Genomic DNA, 15,767 nt, shown 5'->3' with positions numbered 1-15,767 from the left:
CCAGCCAGAAGACCCCGAGGAAAAAAGGGGAGCCAAGACCGCGAGCCGCCCAGGCAAGCCCACCATCCTCCACCCACCCTTCTTGTTCCCGTCCAGGGCCCGCCTCCGATCGTGTTTTTCCTTGAATGTGCGGCTCTGAATACAGAACAGCTGTTAGCCTTGAGTTCGTTCCTATGCTTGCATCTCAACACCGACTTCCACGTGAAGCGGGTATTGAGCGTGGGTTTTGACGTTCAAGAGTGTTAAGTAAGCCTGGGCAACCTAGGGAGGCCCGATCTCTACAGAAAAACCAATTAGCCCGACATGGTGGCTCCCGCCTACAGTCCCAGCTACTCGGGAGACTGAGGTGGGGGGATTGCATGAGCCCGGGAGTTGGGGGCTGCCATGAGCTATGACCATGCCACTGCACTCCAGCCGGAGCCACAGTGAGTCTGCCTCAAAAAAAGTGCAGTGGCTGGAACTCCACTGACATTAACAGAGATTCACTGGCTCTTCAGAGAATCACAGGGGTGAAGACAAGATTCAGTGACAGGGACGGTGTCAACAGCCCACCGAGTTGAATTGGGCGTCTTGTGTAATAGCCCTGAGCCTGGGGCATAGCAGGGGCCAGAACGACCTCAAAGTACAGAGGAGGCCTTGGAGCTTCCTGCTGGAGGCATACATGGGCTAGACTGAGCTTTGGAAAGCTTCCTCCTCCAGGGGCCCAGCCGGAGGAGCAGGAAGATGCTGGTAGCCTGACTTAGTGAAGAGGGACCAGCTCAGGTATGGGGTGACAGACACCAGCCTTTAACGGGGAAAGGACTAGGCTGTTAATGAGTTGGGAGTTTTTCCTGCCCATGGGTTCATGGTCTCGCTAACTTTGAAGAATGAAGCTGTGGACCTTCGCGGTGAGTGTTACAGCTCAAAAAGAGTCCACGGACTAGGAGAGTGAGCAGCAGGGCAGTTTATTGAACAAAGCCAAAGGAAAGCTTCCACGTGCTGGAAGGGGACCCGGAAGGGTTGCCGTTGCTGGCTCCGGTGGCTAGGGCTCATATCCCTGTGTTACCCCTCCTCTTTCTTTTTGTCCATTGAGAGTGGTTCTTTTTTCAATCCTCCTCTGGAGTGGTTAATTTTTTTTTCTTCTTTTATTTTAGTGAGACAGAGTCTCGCTCTGTCGCCCAGGCTGGAGTACAGTGGCGCAATCTTGGCTCACTGCAAGCTCCACCTCCCAGGTTCACACCATTCTCCTGCCTCAGCCTCCCCAGTAGCTGGGACCACAGGCACCCGCCACCACACCCGGCTAACTTTTTGTATTTTTAGTAGAGACGGGGTTTCACTGTGTTAGCCAGGATGGTCTCAATCTCCTGACCTCGTGATCCGCCCGCCTCGGCCTCCCAAAGTGCTGGGATTACAGGCGTGAGGCCCCGCACCTGGCCTGGAGTGGTTAATTCTGAATCCTTCACTCAATTGGTTAAGAACTCAAAACCCTGAGTCACAGGGGTCTTTTGTGAAAGTCCCCAGACCTGCCCAGTAAATCCTGCCAACTCCATCCCTCAGTACCCTCTCTCAACAGGAGAGCCCAACTGCTGTTGGGGTGTGGGACGATGACCACTCTAATTGCTTCCTGCTGAATAGGGGCGTGGAAGGGGTCCTGTAGCTGAGGTTTCCTCGTGAGAGGTGGTTTGGGTGTCAACATCCGGGTATGTGTGGGCAGGCTGGTTTAGGGGTCCTTGATAATAGGTGCTGGTTGAAGTCATCTGAGGTTCCATCTGCAGTAACATTTCTAGTTTCATTGGTTCTATTGGGAAGAAGTGAAAGGATGAAGGAATTGAAAAGACATGGGCCAAAGGTTACTCCTAGAATAATCATAAGGAAGTGACCTAAAAATGGAAGAAGCAGGGGAGAACACGCTGTGAGAACCCTGAGGTAGCTTCGGTTGTCCCACCGTGTAGTCTGCTGGCTCTATCCTGAAGTCATTTAATTCCATCTCTCACTATGCCTGATTTATTGACATAAAAACAACATTCCTCGTTCAGAAAAAGGCATGTTCCTCCCCTTTCAGCAGTGAGGAGATCGGAGATCTAGTGCTCACTGGTTCTGGAGAACCACGGCTGCTAATGAGTCTATTTGGTGCTGGATTTGAGTAAGTTGGAGAGAGATTTCATCTAGTTTTTCTCTTAGTTCTTTTTTTTTTTTTTTTTTTTTTGAGACAGAGTCTCGCTCTGTCACCCAGCCTGGAGTGCAGTGGCGCAATCTCGGCTCACTGCAAGCTCCGCCTGCCGGGTTCACACCGTTCTCCTGCCTCAGCCTCTCCTAGTAGCTAGGACTACAGGCACCCGCCACCACGCCCAGCTAATTTTTTTGTATCCCTAGTAGAGATGGGGTTTCACCGTGGTCTTGATCTCCTGACCTCGTGATCCGCCCACCTCGGCCTCCCAAAGTGCTGGGATTACAAGCGTGAGCCACCACACCCGGCCTGCTTTCTCTTAGCTCTTTAGAGAGTGTTAAGGACGCTGTGAGTCCAGCGGTTCCAGTACCTAGGTGGTAGTAAATCCTAAACCAGCCAATAGAGGAAGTAGTGAAATTGCTCTTGGCTGAAGCTAGCATGAATGGGCACAGCTACTGCCTCTTCTGAAAAGGAATAAGTCACAGGAGGTACTATGTAGGCTAAAGTACAAGTTCCTGTCCAGTTGGTGGGGAGGCAAATATAGAAGGATCTTCCACACAAAGAAAACTCCTTATCAGGGTTCTATACACCCCTGTAGCTGAAAATCTCATAAGGGCTGTGGTCGGTCTAAATTCATTTCTCATTCCCATGATTTGAGGGTTCAGGACAAACGGGCCACTCCTAGCAGTTGGAGCTGAATAGAATTTGCCAAGGACGTATTATGGGGTTCCTGTAAGGCAAACCAGTGGCTAGCTGCATTAAGAAAAACTCTTGGCTGGGCGCGGTGGCTCACGCCTGTAATCCCAGCACTTTGGGAGGCTGAGGCGGGCGGATCACGACGTCAGGAGAGCAAGACCATCCTGGCTAACGCGGTGAAACTCCATCTCTACTAAAAATACAAAAAATTAGCCAGGTGTGGTGGCAGGCGCCTGTGGTCCCAGCTACTCGGGAGGCTGAGGCAGGAGAATGGTGCAAACCTGGGAGGCGGAGCTTGCAGTGAGGGAGATCGCGCCACTGCACTGCAGCCTGGGTTACAGAGTGAGACTCCGTCTCAAAGAAAAAAGAGGCCGGGCGCCGTGGCTCACGCTTGTAATCCCAGCACTTTGGGAGGCCGAGGCGGGCGGATCACGAGGTCAGGAGATAGAGACCACGGTGAAACCCCCTCTCTACTAAAAATACAAAAAATTAGCCGGGCGTAGTGACGGGCGCCTGTAGTCCCAGCTACTCGGAGAGGCTGAGGCAGGAGAATGACGTGAACCCGGGAGGCGGAGCTTGCAGTGAGCCGAGATCCCGCCACTGCACTCCAGCCTGGGTGACAGAGCGAGACTCCATCTCCAAAAAAAAGAAAAAAAGAAAAACTCGCGCTCCACGGACAGGAAGCAGGAAGCAACGGGGTTTTTTTTTTAACCCTTCGCCTGTAAGAGAGGAACAAAGTCCCAGAAGGGGAATATCCTGGGCAAAGGGAAGTCTGCCCGAGCAGTAATTGCTTGTTGTTTTGGCCTCTGGTGGGTGGGGGAATTATCTGGCTTGGGTTGGTAAATCTTAAGGGATAGGTGACTGAAATAGGGTTTCCAAGGAGCTCATGTTTATTTCCACAAAACACGGGGGTGCCAGTAGTGGTACGGTAGGAATTAGAATGTTTGAACTCTATATCCAAGGCAAGCTATAGTTGCAGCCACCCACGTGTCCCACACCTTGTGATCCTGGGAACACTTGACGGGAGATACAAAGGAGTGGAGGTGAAGAGAAGGAGGTTATTGTGCCCACAGAACCTATGATTGGGACAGCTGATATAGCGAATTGTTGGAGAATGGCGGCGGCTGCCTTTAAGGCTGCTTGAGCCCTGTCAGGGAAATTGGACCTATCACTAGGATGAAAAAATCCTGGACCCTTAGAAGTGTTAGCTATGTATGAGGCCTCAGAGCTTTTCACCCATATGTTGAGGGGGGCCGGAACTACTGTATATAAGGGGGAATTAGGGTTCATGCAAACCCAACAGGATGAGTTACTCTGGCTGGGATGTGCTTCAAATAAAAACCTGGAGGACATGTTTATAATTCCCTCAAGGTAGGCCGGGCGCGGTGGCTCATGCCTGTAATCCCAGCACTTTGGGAGGCCGAGGTGGGTGGATCACGAAGTCAGGAGATCGAGACCACGGTGAAACCCCGTCTCTACTAAAAATACAAAAAATTAGCCGGGCGTGCTGGCGGGCGCCTGTAGTCCCAGCTACTTGGGAGGCTGAGGCAGGAGAATGGCGTGAATCGGAAAGGCGGAGCTTGCAGTGAGCCGAGATCACGCCACTGCACTCCAGCCTGGGCGACAGAGTGAGACTCTGTCTCAAAAAAAAATAATAAAATAATAATAATAATAATAATTCCCTCAAGGTTAGGGGAAGACGTTGAGCAGGAAAAGGTTAAGACTTGGGCAAAGGCAAGGAAAGCTAGGATGTTAAAGTACATTCTGTTTTTAAAACAAGAACTGAGGTAGAACTTATGAGCACTGATTAATTTCCTGTGGTTTTTCCTTCTGAAAGAGGATATGTAGGTCTTCCAATGGCTCGCAGGTGTAAGAAGGTTTGTCTGGCTGACTCTTAGATTCCCGAGCTAATGATTCTGCGGGTTTTTCAGGCTGCATCCAAGGTTTGATTCAGGTGTGATGGATCCAAGACTCCACTCCAATCACCTTGACTGCAGTTGGAGTGGAGAGGATAACCAAATATGGTCCTTCCCACGATAGATCTAGGGATGGGGAGGTAGAGGGGAGGGACTTGACTAATACTAGATCCCCGGGATGGAACAATGCTTTTCCCTTTTCTTGGTGGCATCCCTCGGGTAATGTCTTTAGGATTTGCTGGTACCTAGCCAAAGAAGTTATGTCCTTGACCAAGTTGGCAGTTTCTCAGTCAAGTAAGAGGTTGTTTGTGAGAAAAGGCCGTCCATACAGCATTTCATAAGGACTGAGTCCTATCTTGTGGGGAGAATTTAGGATCCTTAATAATGCTGTGGGCAAGAGGGTGAGTTTCCATGGGAGGTGAGTTTCTTGTGTTAATTTCTTTGAGTGCCTTTTGAGTGTTCGATTCATCTTCTCGACTTTCCCTGAGGATTGTGGCCCCTAGGCGCAATGGTGATTTTTTTTTTTTTTTTTTTTTGAAACGGAGTCTCGCTCTGTCACCCAGGCTGGAGTGCAGTGGTGCAATCTCAGCTCTCTGCAAGCTCCACCTCCTGGGTTCACGCCATTCTCCTGCCTCAGCCTCTCCGAGTAGCTGGGACTACAGGCGCCCACCACTACACCCAGCTAAATTTTTTGTATTTTTAGTAGAGACGGGGTTTCACCGTGTTAGCCAGGATGGTCTCGATCTCCTGACCTCGTGATCCACCCGCCTCGGCCTCCCAAAGTGCTGGGATTACAGACGTGAGCCACCGCGCCCGGCCAATGAAGGTGATATTGTATCCCTAGCGCCTTGGAAATTCCCTGAGTCACTGTGGCTCTGAAAGCCGGGCCATTATCACTTTGTAAACTATGGGGAAGTCCAAACCTAGGAATTATTTCATGGACCAGGGCTTTGATTACCTCCTGGGCCTTTTCTGTCTTACAGGGGAAGGCTTCAACCCAGTTCGTGAAGGTATCAACACAGACTAGTAAGTATTGAAGTCCCCGTGACTTAGGCATATGAGTGAAATCTAACTGCCAGTCCTCTCCAGGGTAGTACTCTGTCCTTTGTTCTCTATGAGGGGCTTGGCGATGGACCAAGGGGTTATTTCTTTGGCACACTTCGGAGGCCTTGACTGTCTGCTGGATAGTTTTAAGGAGGTCTCATCCAGTGAACAGAGATTTGACCATTTGATGGGTATTCTCTTTTTTTATTTTTTTTATTTTTATTAATTTTTTTTTTGCACACAAAACAATAAACATTTTCTAAAAGTACATACAAACAAAAAGATGCATATCAAACATATTAGGAAGGTTGCACATGGGAAGATGGGGAATAGAAATGGGGGGTGGGAATTAAAGAAAATAAATGAGAGAGGGACTTTGTATAGATCAATGATAATAACTCAATCTTCTATTTGACAAAGAAGAAGGAGAAGGAAGAGGAAGAAAAAGAAAGTGGGGTAAAGGATCAGAAAGGAGGAAAATAGAAAAAATTAGAGTATGACTCCAGGGTAGACCTGTTTTGTTGTCGCTGGGTTGGTTGGTTGGTTTGTCTGTTGTATTTTTCATATGTTTCGCCATGTTGGCCAGGCTGGTCTCGAACTCCTAGCCTCAAGTGATCAACCCGCCTCGGCCTCCCAGAGTACCGGGACTACAGGCGTGAGCCACCACGTCCAGCCCCCACATTGCTTCTGGCCTCTGTGGTAGACCTCCCAGACGGGGCAGCCGGGCAGAGGCGCTCCTCACATCCCAGACGGGGCGGCTGGGCAGAGACGCTCCTCACATCCCAGACGATGGGCGGCCAGGCGAGGCGTTCCTCACTTCTTCCCAGACGGCTGCCGGGCGAGGCGCTCCTCACATCCCAGACGATGGGCGGCCGGGCAGAGGCGCTCCTCACATCCCAGACGATGGGCGGCTGGGCAGAGGCGCTCCTCACTTCTTCCCAGACTGGGCGGCCAGGCAGAGACGCTCCCCACCTCCCAGACGGGGCGGCGGCCGGGCAGAGGCTGTAATCCCAGCACCCTGGGAGGCCAAGGCAGGTGGCTGGGAGGCGGAGGCTGCAGCGAGCCAAGACCACGCCACCTCACTCCAGCCCGGGCAACACCGAGCACTGAGTGAGCGAGACTCTGTCTGCAGTCCCAGCACCTCAGGAGGCCGAAGCGGGCAGACCACTCGAGGTCAGGAGCTGGAGACCAGCCTGGCCGACACGGCGAAACTGCGCCTCCAGCCAAAGGAGAAAAACCAGGGAGGGGTGGTGGCGCGCGCCGGCAATCCCGGGCAGCCCGCAGGCCAGGACGGGAGCCGGACGCAGGGAGTCTGCAGCGAGTCGAGTGTATTCCAGTTGATGGGTATTCTCAATACCCCTATGGAATGTTTGGTGAAGGGTTTATGTATTTTCCATTGATTAGCTGCAGGTATGGGCACCTTTCCCTCCCCAGTAGCTAGCCATCCCGAGGGGAGAAAACTATGTCCCCGTGAAAGTCCCCATTCCGTTTCTGCAGGGGAATACTGGGGCCTGGCCTCCTGAAGGGGTTATCCCATACCAAGGGTCCCGCCATAGGGGTTTCTAATGGGAGGTCCCATCTTGCGGCAACTTTGGCCTCAGCGTCTGCCCGGCGATTTCCTTTTGCCTCCTTTCCTTCGCCTTTCTGATGGCCTCGGCAGTGCAAGGCCACTACCACTTCCTTGGGTTTCTGCACTGCCTGTAATAATTTCATAATTTCTTCATGGTATTTAATGGGTGTTCCTCCGGAAGTTAGGAACTCCCTTTTTTCCATATGGCAGCATGGGCATGTAGAACTAGATAAGCAAATTTGCTCTCTGTATATACATTTATACTTTTTCCCTTTTCCAGCTCTAAAGTTCGGGTAAGCGCCACTAGTTCTGCTAACTGGGTGCTGGTCCCTGGGGGAAGGGGCCCACTTTCAACTACTGCTTTATCACTAACCTATGGCATATCTTGCCCTTTGTAATCCCTTTTCTACAAATGAACTTCCATCAGTATATAGGTTGAGGTCAGGGTTGGTTAAGGGGACCTCTAAAAGATCCTCCTGGGCAGCATAAGTTTGGGCTATGACCTGTTGACAGTCATGTTCTATTGCTCCTTCATTTTCTGGGAGAAAGTTAGCCAGGTTAAGAGCTGCACAGGTGCGCATTCGAAGCACTGGTCCCTCAAGTAATAAGGCCTGGTACTTAAGTAGGCGATTGTATGACAGCCACAAACCTCCTTTTAGCAGTTAGTATGCCGTTGACATCGTGAGTAGTCCATACAGTGAGGTCTCTCCCTTGTATTATTTTGACGGCCTCTGATACTAAAATGGCCACTGCAGCTACCACCTGTAGACAGTGAGGCCAACCCTTTGCTACCACATCAATTTCTTTACTCAAATATGCTACTGGCCATATGGTAGTCCCTCGAGTCGGGGTAAGGACTCCAAGAACTATTCCCATTCTTTCTGTGACATACAAAGAGAAATTTTGTCCCGTAGGTAGACCCAAAACTTGTGTTAGGGCCTGTTTGAGGGTTCTGAAGCCTGCCTCTGCCTCTGGTCCCCATTCTATCGAATGGGTATTAGCTTTTTGGGTCTCCTTAATTAGAGTGTAAAGTGGCCTGGCCATTTCGCCGTATCTGGGGATCCACAGTTGGCAAAAGCCGGTTATTCCAAGAAACGCTCGCAATGTCTTAGGGTGAGGATAAGCCAGTACAGACTGGATAGGTTCTTTGCTGAGGGCCCTGGTTCCTTTAGCCAAAACCAACCCTAGGTATTTGACCTGCTATAAACAAAGCTGGGCCTTTGATTTAGATACTTTGTAACCTCGATCAGCTAGAAAGTTTAAAAGGTCTTGGGCTCAAATGTAATCCCAGCACTTTGGGAGGCCGAGGCGGGTGGATCACAAGATCAGGAGATTGAGACCATCTTGGAGGTCAGGAGATTGAGACCATCTTGGCTAACAGTGAAACCTTGTCTCTACTAAAAGTACAAAAAATTAGCCGGGCATGGTGGTAGGCACCTGTAGTCCCAGCTACTCGGGAGGCTGAGGCAGGAGAATGGCATGAACCCAGGAGGCAGAGCTTGCAGTGAGCCAAGATCGCGCCACTGCACTCCAGCCTGGGCAACAGTGCAAGACTCTGTCTCAAAAAAAAAAAAAAAAAAAAAAAAGTCTTGGGTAGCCTGATGGCACAGGGTCTCTGAACAGGAGAAGTCAGTCATCCATATATTGAAGAATTAGGGTACTTGGGTGCAAGAAGTGACTTAAATCTTGGGCCAATGCTTGGCCAAACAGGTGAGGGCTATCTCTGAATCCTTGGGGCAAGACTGTCCAGTCTTGAGATGTTTGATCTGAGATGTTTGATCTGAGGGATCCTCAAAGGCAAATAGGAATTGAGAGTCAGGGTGTAGAGGGATACAGAAAAAGGCATCTTTAAGATTCAGGACTGTAAACCACTCTGCTGCTTCTGGTATTTGAGAGAGTAATCTATAAGGGTTGGGTACAGCTGGGTATAAAGGAATTATGGCCTCATTTATGAGCCTGAAGTCCTGCACCAACCTCCATTGACCATTTGGTTTTTGTACCCCTAGAATTGGGGTGTTACAGGGGCTGTTACAACTTCTTACTAGACCTTGGGCTTTTAAATTTTTAACAATACCTTGTAATCCCTTTTGAGCTTCAGGTCTTAGGGAGTATTATCTTTGGTAAGGGAAAGAGGTGGGGTCTTTTAGTTTGATTTGGACTGGACAGGCGTTCTTTGCCCCTCCAAATTGTCCTTCTAATGCCCAAACCTCAGGGTTGATTCCTTCCTCAAGTAGGGGACAACAGATAGGTGGTTTCTTCCCTGTATTCATACAGATGATAGCTCCTGATTTACCTAATATGCCCCTCCTCAGTAAGGGTGTGGGATTCTCGGGCATGATGAGAAAGGCATGTGAGAAAATTAAGGTTTCCCAGTTACAGCTAAGGGGGTGGGAGAAATACCTGGTTACAGGTTGTCCCAGGATCCCTTGGATGGTAACAGACCTTGAGGACAGCCATCCAGGGCAGGACAGTAGAACTGAGAAGGCCGCGCCAGTGTCCAGGAGAAAGTCAATTTCCTGGATGGTCAAACTTACCCGGGGCTCTGTGAGGGTGATGACACAAGCTAGTGCTTGTCCCGGGCACCCTCCTGTTGCTGGATCATCTGGTTGGGGACTTCTGGCCCAGAGAACCTTCGTCCTCTGGGACAGTGTGCCTTCCAGTGATCACCCAGGCATAATGGACATGGGTGAGAGGGGGGGCTTATTTCTTGTTGGACAATCTTTTTTTAAAAAGTGTCCTTGTAAACTGCACTGATAACAAGCCCTGCTGGGCGATTGGCCTGCTCCATTTTTTCTCCTCTCTGAACCGCCAAGGTTTGTTTGTCTGAGGGCATGACTAAAGCTGTGGCCTTTCTCTTATCCTGCTTTTCCTTTTTGGCCTGTTCCTCTTGGTCCCTGTTATAGAACACTGAGGTTGCCAGGTTTAATGATGCCTCCAAATTTTGCTCGGGGCCCAAGGCTAACTTTTGGAGCTTTTTCCTAATGTCTGCAACTGACTGAGTAATAAATGTGTCCTTTAAAATTAACTGGCCTTCGAGGGAATCTGGTGACAGGGGAGTATACTTTCTCAAAGCCTCCCTCAGCCTTTTGAGGAAGGCAGTAGGGTTTTCTTCCTTCCCTTGGGTTATAGTAGACATCATTGAATAGTTCATGGGCTTTTTCCTAGTTCTCCTTAACCCTTCTAGGATACAGGTCAGTAAATGTTTGTGACTCCAGTCCCCATGATCCGAGTCAGGGTCCCAGTGGGGATCCATACTGGGGACTGCTTGCTGGCCAGTAGGAAACCGCTCACTTCTGATGTCATTCTATCACTTACTTAACTGAGGTACCAGGTATCCCCAAACTCTCGGGCTGCTGTTAAAGCAGCATTCTTCTCATTACGGGTTAGGTCTGATCAAGCAATAACATGACATCTCTCCAGGAAAGGTCAAAAGATTGTCCCAGACCCTGTAGGACATCTATGTATCTATTGGGGTCATCTGAGAACTTTCGTTAAGTCTGCCTTAATTTGCTTTAAATCAGAGAGGGAAAAGGGAACATGTACTCGGGTTGGGCCAAATTCCCCTCCTACAGCCTGAAGAGGACATAGCCAGGGGCCAATGGGGTCTCTTGGCTCTTTGAAGTCTCTTTTAGTTGTTCCCTTTTGGGCTGTAGAGGCCAGAGAGGGTTCAGCATTAGTAGGAGGAGCCGTGGGGAGGCCTGGGTATGGGGGTAGACTTTGAGGACTCCCTGTGGGGTGCAGGTTACATGTCTTACACAATCATGGGTTATCCCTTAATGAGAAAAAGGTCTGAACACATGGTACCTCACTCCACTTGCCTTCTTGTTTACAGAACAGATCTAGTTGCAGGATGGTATTATAGTTTATACTTCCCTCAGGTGGCCATCGTTCTCCTGGAAGAGAATATTGTGGCCAGGCAGTGCTGCAGAAAAATATGAACCACTTCTTCAATGTCTGGGGATCAAATTGGTCCCAGTTATTGAGAATACACCTCACGGGCAACTTCGCTTTGGAGGGAACATCTCCCATCTAAAAGGAAAGCATAGGGATGCCCGCACCCCTAGTCATTCCAGTGGACACTGGTTCTAGCGCATCCCTTACTGTTTTAGTGTCCTTTTTCCAGGGTGCACAATCACCTATGGAACCCTGCTTATCGGATTTAATTGTGCTTACCGACATACCAGTTTCAACCACACTCTTTTCCCTCCCTTCTTAGCCACAAAGGAGGCAGCCAGGCTGCTGAGTTTAGTGGCCTCTCCAGTGCGCCCAAAACAGTTTTTGTTCCAGTGAGTGGGTTCTAAGTTTGGGGTGTATTCTCAGGTGGTTAACAAGGCTCCAGTTATCATATTTCTGAGCTTGAAACTGCCCCAGTAAGATGAACTCCTTAAAGATTGTACATAGACATAGCAATTTTAAGGCGGGGGGCAACAGGGCATTGGGCCAAGGCTGAAACAGTGTCTCATGCACTAAGGCCTTTTGTCCCTGCTTTCCATCATAAGAACACTACTTTTGATCTCCCAGTTGATGGTCTGTTATTTTACTTAACTCCCACAAACGCGAGTGGCACCGCGAGTGGAAGAGCTCTGTAGTTCGGATTGCTGATCCTAAACAAGAGAGATGATAGGTGAAATGGTTCCCAGCGAGGTGGGGGGACGACAGAAAGAGAAATGGCCTAAGCCTTTCCAGTAACCATTGGCACACACTATATTGTCCTGGCTGTTGCCTTGGGTGTCGAATATGGGAAACAGGTCCTGTATATTTGTATTGTTGCCCATCTACATTAGAATGAGCTATGGGGGCGGGGCGCGGTGGCTCATGCCTGTAATCCCAGCACTTTGGGAAGTCGAGGCGGGCAGATCACAAGGTCAGATCGAGACCAGTCTGACCAACATGTGAAACCCCGTCTCTACTAAAAATACAAAAATTAGCCAGGCGTGGTGGCACGTGGTGCCTGTAATCCCAGCTGCTCAGGAGGCTGAGGCAGGAGAATTGCTTGAATCCGGGAGGTTGAGGTTGCAGTGAGCCAAGATTGCACCACTGCACTCCAGCCTGGGCGTCAGAGCCAGACTCCATCTCAAAAACAGTAAAAAATAAAAAATAAGGCCGGGCGCGGTGGCTCACGCTTGTAATCCCAGCACTTTGGGAGGCCGAGGCGGGTGGATCACGAGGTCAGGAGATTGAGACCACGGTGAAACCCCGTCTCTACTAAAAATACAAAAAAATTAGCCGGGCGTGGTGGCAGGCGCCTGTAGTCCCAGCTACTCGGAGAGGCTGAGGCAGGAGAATGGCGTGAACCTGGAAGGCGGAGCTTGCAGTGAGCCAAGATCGTGCCACTGCACTCCAGCCTGGGTGACAGAGCAAGACTCCGTCTCAAAAAATAAAAAAATAAAATAAAAAAATAAGCCATGGGACATCAGGAACATGGATCTGAGGGTTGCCATCCTAATTGTTTTAGATTCCTAATCCAGAGGGTTTTCATCCCGGGGGTAGAGAGAATCCTGAAGACAGGGTCTCAAGAAAGTCTTCCTTACAGACGTTTAGACCCAGGAGGCATGCCTCTCCAAGGGTGGGTGAAGTGCGTTTGGGCAGCTGTTTAACAAAGGTTTCACACAGCGCTGTCAGGGCGTTACCAGGAGCTCAGGGCTACAGTTTTCCACCCTTGGCCAGCCCTCGGTTCAACCCAGAAAATGCAGAGAAAGTGGGAACTGGTTTGTAGGCTAAACAACACTCTCGACTCAGAAGGGTCAGGGGTTGTTACAAAGCCTTCTCAGAAACCCTTACACCTGTGTCTTTAGTCAGGCGGCCACGCTTGTCGCTTTTAAATGGCTGACAGGTGCCCGGTGTTTGCCTTCAATTCTAAAGAAACAGAGCAGAGTAGCAAGCCAAAGAGGTCCGATGTTACCACTTTGGAAATCCCAGGTGAGACCCCATGATGAGTCAGTTTCTCCTGCCGATGGGTTCCTGGTCTCGCTAACTTTGAAGAATGAAGCTGTGGACCTTTGCTGTGAGTGTTGACAGTTCAAAGAGTCCACGGAGCAGGAGAGTGAGCAGCAGCTGTTTATTGAACGAAGCAAAAGGAAAGCTTCCACGTGCTGGAAGGGGACCCAGAAGGGTTGCCATTGCTGGCTTGGGTGGCTAGAACTCATATCCCTGTTACTCCCTCTCCTTTCTTTTTGTCCATCAAGAGTGGTTCTTCCTTCAACCCCCCCTTGGAGTGGTTAATTTTGAATCCTTCACTCGATCGGTTAAGAACTCAAAACCCTGAGTCACGGGGGTCTTTTGGGAAAGTCCCCAAACCAGCCCAGGAAATCCCACAAACTCCACCCCTCATTAGGATGCACCTGGCCTCACGCTGGCTTCACCGACACTGCACCCTAATCAGAACGGGCCAGCAAGGTGCCTCACCCCTGTAATCCCAGCACTTTGGGAGGCTGCAGCAGAACTGCTTGGACTCAGTGCAAAACCATCCTGGGCAACATAGCGAGACCATGTCTGTAAAAAAAAAAAAAAAAAAACGTAGCAAGGCCGGGTGCTGTGGCTCACGCTTGTAATCCTAGCACCTTGGAAGGCCAAGGCAGGTGGATCACAAGAGGTCAGGAGTTGAAGACCAGCCTGGCCAACATGGCAAAACCCCGTCTCTACTAAAAATAGAAAAAGTAGCCAGGCGTGGTGGCGCACACTGGTAATTCCAGCTACTCAAGAGGCTGAGAAAGGAGAATCGCTTGAACCCGAGAGGCGGAAGCTGCAGTGAGTCAAGATTGCGCCACCGCACTCCAGCCTGCACGATGGGCACAAGGCTCCATCTCAAAAAAAAAAAAAAAAAAAAAAAAAAAGGTGATAAAAAAACAAAACTAAACAGGAGGCTTTTAAGTTCAGGAGTTTGAAGCCAGCCTGGGCAACATAGCAAGACCCCATCTCTACAAAATATTAACCGAGTGTGGTGGTGGCACAAGCATGTAGTCCCAGCTACTCAAGAGGCTAAGGCAAGATCTTGGAAGATCAAGGCTGCAGCAAGCTATGATCATACCACTGCACCCCAACCTGGGTGATAGTGAGACCGTCTCAAAATTTTAAATCAGTAAATAAGACAACAGGAATTGGTCTGTGCTCACCCCAACACATCTAAAAAACTCTTGACTTTGTGATTTGCCCGCCTCAGCCTACTGATCATTACAAGCTTTAAAAACACCAAAGCAATTATCTGAGCGTTGTGGTGGGTGCACACCTGTAGTCCTGGCTACTTGGGAGACAAAGGAGAGAGGATCACCCAAGCCTGAGTTCCAGGGTACAGGGAGCCATGACCACACCACTGCACTCCAGCCTGGGTGACCTTAAGGGGAAAACACCAAGGGTTGCCCTTCTTAAGAGTGATTATCATAGGAGAGGGTACAGCTCAGGGGCAGAGCACTGACTGCAGACCATGAGTGATGTCACGACCTCAGGTTCAAAACTGAGTAACTGGGCCGGGCGCACTGGCTCACGCCTGTAATCCCAGCACTCTGGGAGGCCAAGGCGGGCAGATCACAAGGTCAGGAGATCGAGACCAACCTGGCTAACCCAGTGAAACCCCGTCTCTACTAAAAATACAAAAAATTAGCCAGGAGTTGTGGCGGGCACCTGTAGTCCCAGCTACTTGGGAGGCTGAGGTTGTAGTGAGCCGAGATTGCACCACTGCACTCCAGCCTGGGCGACAGAGCGAGACTCCGTCTTAAAAAAAAATAAATAAATAGCCGGGCGCGGTGGCTCACACTTGTAATCCCAGCACTTTGGGAGGCCGAGGCGGGTGGATCACGAGGTCAGGAGATCGAGACCACAGTGAAACCCCATCTCTACTAAAAATACAAAAAATTAGCCGGGCGTGGTGGCGGGCGCCTGTAGTCCCAGCTACCCGGAGAGGCTGAGGCAGGAGAATGGCGTGAACCCAGGAGGCGGAGCTTGCAGTGAGCCAAGATCCTGCCACTGCACTCCAGCCTGGGTGCCTGGGTGACAGAGCGAGACTCCGTCTCAAAAAAATAAATAAAACAAAATAAAAAATAAATAAATAAATAAACTGAGAACTGGGTCAGGCATGGTAGTTCTTGCCTGTAATCCCAACACTTTGAGGTGCTGAGGTGGGAGGATGGCTTCAGTCCAGGAGTTCAAGACCAGCTTGGACAACACAGTGAGACCCCATTTGTATAAAATAAAAAAATTTGAGAACCAATGTTCTACACCATTGGGTGTACCTAATTTTCTACCCATCTCCACACACCTAGACACTTCAGGGCCAAGGCCTGAGGGACACTTCAAAGTGCCTGACGGGATCCCAGCAATGACAGAACTGATCCTCAGTCCCACCAATTACACGACTGAGGTTTTTACTCCAATTTTACAGATGACAAATCCAGAGTCAGGG

This window comes from Symphalangus syndactylus, chromosome 13 (genome assembly GCF_028878055.3).
Source record: "Symphalangus syndactylus isolate Jambi chromosome 13, NHGRI_mSymSyn1-v2.1_pri, whole genome shotgun sequence".
NCBI classification, from domain to species: Eukaryota; Metazoa; Chordata; class Mammalia; order Primates; family Hylobatidae; genus Symphalangus; species Symphalangus syndactylus.
Note: the sequence above shows the minus strand (reverse complement) of the source record.